The sequence below is a fragment of the Triticum dicoccoides genome, chromosome 3B (assembly GCF_002162155.2).
Source record: "Triticum dicoccoides isolate Atlit2015 ecotype Zavitan chromosome 3B, WEW_v2.0, whole genome shotgun sequence".
In the NCBI taxonomy this organism is placed as follows: Eukaryota; Viridiplantae; Streptophyta; class Magnoliopsida; order Poales; family Poaceae; genus Triticum; species Triticum dicoccoides.
The window spans coordinates 41,185,228-41,191,780 of NC_041385.1; positions in this window are offsets into that span (position 1 = coordinate 41,185,228).

Below are 6,553 nucleotides of genomic sequence, written 5' to 3' on the forward strand. Positions count from 1 at the left end.
CCACTGTCAGTGACCAGACGCTAGGGACACGTTGTGTGGCCTGCTCTTTTTGCCAAAAAAATAATAAGTTTTTTTCGCACAAAATAACACTGGGGGGTCCACCTGCCAAAAACAGCACAAATCCCATTAGGAGGGAAAACAGTCAAATATTTTGAAGCACGCCTTACCGAAACAACCGATGACATTTGGTGTTTAAGTGGGGATCTGTAAGTTATACATTCTTTAGATTAACAGAGTAAATTATTATTTTTGAACACAAATGAATAAGGTGGGACACAATCGGCGATTAACCACCAGGCCTGATGACATTTAGCGCTCCACAAGAATAAATATTTCTATACCAGTTTGGCCAAACAGCATAAATTAAAACTCTAAACTCTGAATGAAAAAGGTCCAGCAGTCAAACCAGCGACCTCCTATCCCGACTAAAGATTGTTTCTTATACATAGGCTAATTTTGCTCAAAACAAAATATATATAGGCTAATGGTTCTTTTATATTGAGGCCGCATTTCTATTTTTCAGAAATATAGTATTTTACTTATAAATGTGCACATGATTTTTCATGAAGCATAAATATTTTGTTTCCTAAATTTACATAAAAAATTCCAAAAGCATGAAAAACTTATATATTGCATTAATAGTTTATTAAAAACGTTAATTCAAATTATATGAACATTTATTTAAATATATTTGACCAAGGTAAACATATTTAACCAAATATTCAGAAAATTATATAAATATTAGTGTATTTATAAAAGGTTAAATATATTGAAAACAATAAATGACAATAAGTTGTCCCAGGAGCAAGAATACTAGTAAAGATAAAGATCATACCAGAGGTTACCCGCGGCATTGTTAATAAAATATTAACGTTTTAAAACTAAATTATTATTTTTTACATTACATGAACATTTATTTATATATATGTAGATAAGTATTTGTATAATTTTATATATTTATGCTTTTAATAAAATAGTCATGTAGCATATAAACGTTTTCACGTTTTCGAAAATGTTTATGAACTTTAGGAAAGAAATACTTATGATTTACGAAAAATCATGTGCAACACTTACAAGTCAAAAAAATACATTCTTTACAACACTTCCCTATATTGTTTCTTATACTAATAAAGATAAAGATCGTCAGGTCGCTGGTTTGAGCCCCCTGGGTACCTTTTTCATTTGATGAGTTAAAAAAATTAATCAATATAGGTTAGCAAAAGGCCGTTTTGGTTACGTGCGCGCGCATACTACCTTTCTACTAGGTCCGAAGCCCCGTGATCCCAGCGTTATTTTTGTGCAAAAAAAAATTATGAAAGCTGAGATTTTTTTTACAAAAAGAGCAGGTCACACGCCCTGTCCATCCTGTCACTGACAGCGGCCTCATGCCATGTTGGCATGCCTCACCCGCGCCGTGGACGTATAAAAATGAGTTCTACACCTTATTTGCACCACGAGACAAGTTTTTGCACCACTTCAATGTACACCACAACTTGTAGCACTAAAGTGACCATCCACGCCAAGTTCTAGCACCAATGGTGTAATTGATTCTGTGGTAAAAGCTGTCTTGGGTATATCCTGTTCTCGGACCTTCAATTGGTGGTATCCTGATCGAAGATCGATCTTGGAAAATACTTTGGCTCCTTGCAGCTGGTCAAACAAATCATTGATCATCGGTATTGGATACTTGTTCTTGATCATCACTCCATTCAAAGCCCGATAATCAATAACCATTCTCAACGATCCATCCTTCTTCTCAACTAAGAGCACTGGGGCTCCCCAAGGTGATGAACTTGGTCGAATGTACCCTTTCTCCAATAACTCTTTAATCTGCTTCTTAATTTCCTCCAGATTATTTGCGGGCATCCGATACGGTCTCTTCGATATTGGTCCGGTGCCTGGCAATAGCTCTATAAAAAATTATGTGTCTCGATCTGGCGGCATGCCTGGTAGCTCCTCTGGAAATACATTTGGGTAATCCTTCACAACAGGCACTTCTTCCAGAACAACTCTTGTGAGTGAATTTATTTGAGTCCTCATTGGCGCATGACGGGACACATACTTAATACATTTACCCTCTGGGGTGGTGATTAAAATTGACTTGCTAGCTCAGTTGATGTTTCGTCCATATATCGATAGCCAATCCATGCCTAGTATCACATCTAATCCTTGTGACTCCAAAACTATCAGGTCTGAGGGGAAAATATGCCTACCTATGGTCAATGGCATCTGAAAACATCCTCTGCTTGCCATATACTCCGCTCCTGGCGAGCTTACGAACATAGTTGTCTTAAGACTTTGGTGGGCAACTTATACTTATCCACAAACCCCTCGATATGTATGAATGTGATGCACCAGTATCAAAAAGAACAATTGCAGTAAATGACTTAATCAAAAACTTACCTATAACTGCATGTGGCTGTTCCTCAACCTCTTCCACGTTAACGTGGTTCACATGTCCTCTGTTGAAAGGGTTGGGCTTCTTCCGAGAATTTCCATTGCCATTTCCATTATTTGCTTCAGGACATTCGGTGGCGTAGTGTCCAGTCTTCATGCACTTGAAACAAGTAATGTGACTTAGATCCTTCTTGGCGGGTGTAGTGGGGTTGGAACGGTTATGTCTGTTGTCCTCCACTCCTGTTACCATTCTTAGGGCCAGTGGTGGTTGTTTGAGCTTCCTCCATTGTGGGTATGGCGTCCATGGTTATGATGGGTATGTCCTCCTGAGTTCGGGGTAAAACGAGGCTTCTTCTGAGCTCCTGAGTTGTACTTCCCTTGTCCGTACTTACTTTTGTGGCTCTCTATCTGCTGCTGCTTGCCTTCTATCATAAGAGCCCTATCTACCAACTCCTGGTAGTTAGTGAATGTGGCAACCATCAACTGCATACTCAGCTCATCATTCACCCTTCCATAAACTTCTCCAGCTTTGTGGCATCCGTGGCCACATCATCTGGGGCATAACGAGCTAACTTACCGAACACATCCACGTACTGCCCCACAGTACGATTCCCCTAGCGTAAGTTGCGAAACTCACGATTCTTCATAGTCATCGCTCTAGTTGAGACATGGGCTATGCAGAAAGCTTGCTAAAACTGATCCCATGTGACATTTGCTATGGGGAAAGTGGTTGTGTAATTCTCCCACCAAGAGGCTGCGGGCCAATCCAGTTGGTATGCGGCAAAACACACCTTCTCAGCATCTGTGCAACCTGCGGTGGTCAGCTCCCTTCCAATCCCGCGGAGCCAGCCATCAGCAACAATCGGCTCGGAGCTACTGGAAAACACCGGCGGATTTGATCTCAGAAAACAAGCTAAGTTGTCAACTGGAGTGGTGGAGGTGGGTTGTTGTTGTTGTTGTTGTTGTTGTTGTTGTTGTTGTTGTTGTTGTTGCCTTGGTTCTAGACTAGCAACTGCATCAACGCATTCTGTTGTTGGATCAACTGAGTGAGCTCCGGTGGGAAGATAAATCCGGGGTCACGTCTCGGAGGCATCTGATGGATTTAGAGGGGAGAGATTAGAATAGAGTGAGGTCTAAAGAGAAATCACTACCCATATGCACATGAGACAAACACATTTATATCACACCACTCAATTCAATCAAGGGCATACAATCGATCTAACTACAGTTACAAAATACTCGGACTAAATCTATATACGTGGGGGAATACTACTGATAATCTGGCGGTCGACTAGAAATTTTAATCGGTGGAAGATTCCATGATATCTGCTCCAGCTTCGTCTTCATGATCATCATCGCTATCGGGGTCAGAGTCAATGTCGTCGATGATGATGTAGTCCTCTGGGTGGTTGTATTCCTCTCGTGTGTGATCTCTTATGAATATTCCTAGCTTGTTCTTCAGGTCTTCATTCTTCTCTAGTAGTACTGCAATTTCTTCTTCATATCCATAGCGTGTGGACTTGAGTTCCTCTTCTAGCTCCATGTTCTTGGTCATCACCTTCTTCATGTTTGTCATGCTGGCGCACATCTGGCTTTCCTGACGGCGAATGTGTTGGTTTAACTCCTGGATGTAGGCTGCAATGGACTTGTCCTTCCTGGTGCAAATCATCTCCCATTGCTCATCTCGGTGTGCACATATCTGGTAGATGGTGTCCTTAAGATCCTTGTGGTATACTTCGCTGATACGTCCCATGGCGATGTGGGCTGCCATGGTCTTTCCTAGACTCCAGGTTGGGGCATCAAAAGAAAACTCTATGGGCTTAGTAACTGGTGTGAACGTCCTTCCTGGAACATGAACTCGGATCATCCAGTGCTCTTCTTCTAGTAAAGTGGCGGTCTAGGTTCTGATGAAACTTGGTATTCCGATGTTCAAGTACCTAGTGGCTTCCTTCAAGTGTCATCCAAAAGGTGTGTCTTCATCTGGTTGAGCAAACTTATTCCTTGGGTCCGCCATCTATAGAGTAGAAAATGGAGAAGAGTCAAAAATGAGTAGAGAAGAGTGTCCTATGGCTTATATTAGTGGTCGCGTCCTACAGTCATCGTGTGCTCAGATACCATCTTGTAGCGACCCGACCTCAAACGGTCAAATCTCTGTGCATAAGTGTCATCCTTGGATCAGTAATGCTGACACACACAGTACACGAGGATTTATTACAGAGTTCAATCACACACTTGTTACATCGAATGTCTCAAAAGAGAACTTATTACAATAATATGGCTTAAAGCAATCTAAATAAGATAACTGAGGAAGCATCGAAGGTATTAGAGTTCGTCAACCCCAACGGCATAGCTAAGTGCACGACAACGACCTAGCGCACCTTACTCTTCGTCTGAAAACTCTGCAACATAATACGTTGCAGCCTGTGTAGGTCAGCACATGGAATATGCTAGCAAAATAACACTATAGAGCAATGAACATGGAACAGCTATAACTATATGCATATTTGTCTGGTGGAGGCTCTATGATTATCATTTGCATAAAGCTAGTTTTCCCCTACAACAAAGGAATATATTTTATATAACTACAAAGTTTGGTGAAAACATTGAGAAGGTTCCTCCAACTGAATCCCAAAATAATAATTATAACCCAACAAATTAATTAAGTAAAGTGATGAGATCAAATCAATAATTTAAGTACCAGATACTCAAGATGTCCGTAACCGGGGACATAGCTAACCATGATTAGTTTATACAATCTGCAGAGGTTTGCACACTTTTCCCCACAAGACTCGATCTCCTCCATTGTATTTCTCGCACTGCATGATGTTTGAGAAACGGATGACCGAGACACAGTCTTTCCGAAGAGGTCCCCTTAACCGATAGATAGGCAGGTACACATACAATCCCCTACATCTGCTAGCCCATCATGGAAAGGATTCTTACAACTTACTCAACTATGCCAGAGCCCATAATGGCTTGTGGCTGCACATGGAAGTTTCTAGCATGAATAAACTTATGATCCCTTTGAGCCTGGGTGGCAAACCATAGGATGATCACACGGGTACTACGGGATATCCCAGGACAACACTGGATTACTCGAGGTGCCCAGACAACCACTAGGTGCTCCAGGGTGCCTCAACCAATCCACCCATATGTGCATTAAACTAGCCACCTTAAGTTAACCATTAATTAAAACTCTCACATCTGTCATGGATCTCTCGAACCAACCCACGTCTAAGAGCATAGCAGAGCAATATAGGCATAAACTAGTAACTCCCAGGGTTTGATATAAAAAGGCAGTAGGTTCCTACCTCATCAACTACTTCCCAATACCCACATGAAAAATCAGATCATAACCATGCAGTGTTTGAGGATTGAAACTAATGCATAAAAACTGGATAGTAAAAAGGGTATGATCAAAGTGTTACTTGCCTTGCTGGTGATCTGAAAACCCTAGTGACTCGTAGTAGCAAGCCTCGCCCTCCGGAAACTCTACGTGAACAAAAAGTAACATATGAATGAGCAGTCAAGCATAAGATGAAAGGGTAAAACTCAAAAGAAAAGATCCAAATTGAAAGTTCAGCTGAAGAGCTTCGATTTGCAAAAATAAACAATCGAATCTGAGTTACGAAACTAAAACTATGATGAAACAAAGTATGAATTCAAATCTGCTTGAAACCAAATTTTAATTCTTAAAATCCATGTTCAAGTTGGTTATCTTGAAAGAGGGGAACAAGATGAAGATTTTGGCGTTGGTTTCATTGGCTCTGGACAAACGAGCAAAAAGTAGCGAGGGTTTAAAGATCAGGGACTAATATGTGATAAAAGTATTCGTGGATAGGTCCCTGGCCGAAAATAAATAGCAAAAGAAAAAATCTAACGAACGAACGTTCGCTAACAAAAACTAACAAACGAAAATCGTTCTCTACCACAAGTTAACGGATGAACGTCCGCTAATTAGATCCGATCAAAAAACCGAGAAAAAAACCCTAACCCAAAAAAATTCGAAAGAAAACCAGGGAAAAACCAAGCAGTTTTTACCGGTCAATCGCGGCGGCGAGGTCAACGGCGGGGCGGCGGGATCCAGCGGCGTCGGCGGGGCGAGGCGGGGCACGCAGCAACAGCAGCAGCAGGCGGCGGCGGGAGGCGGCGCGGC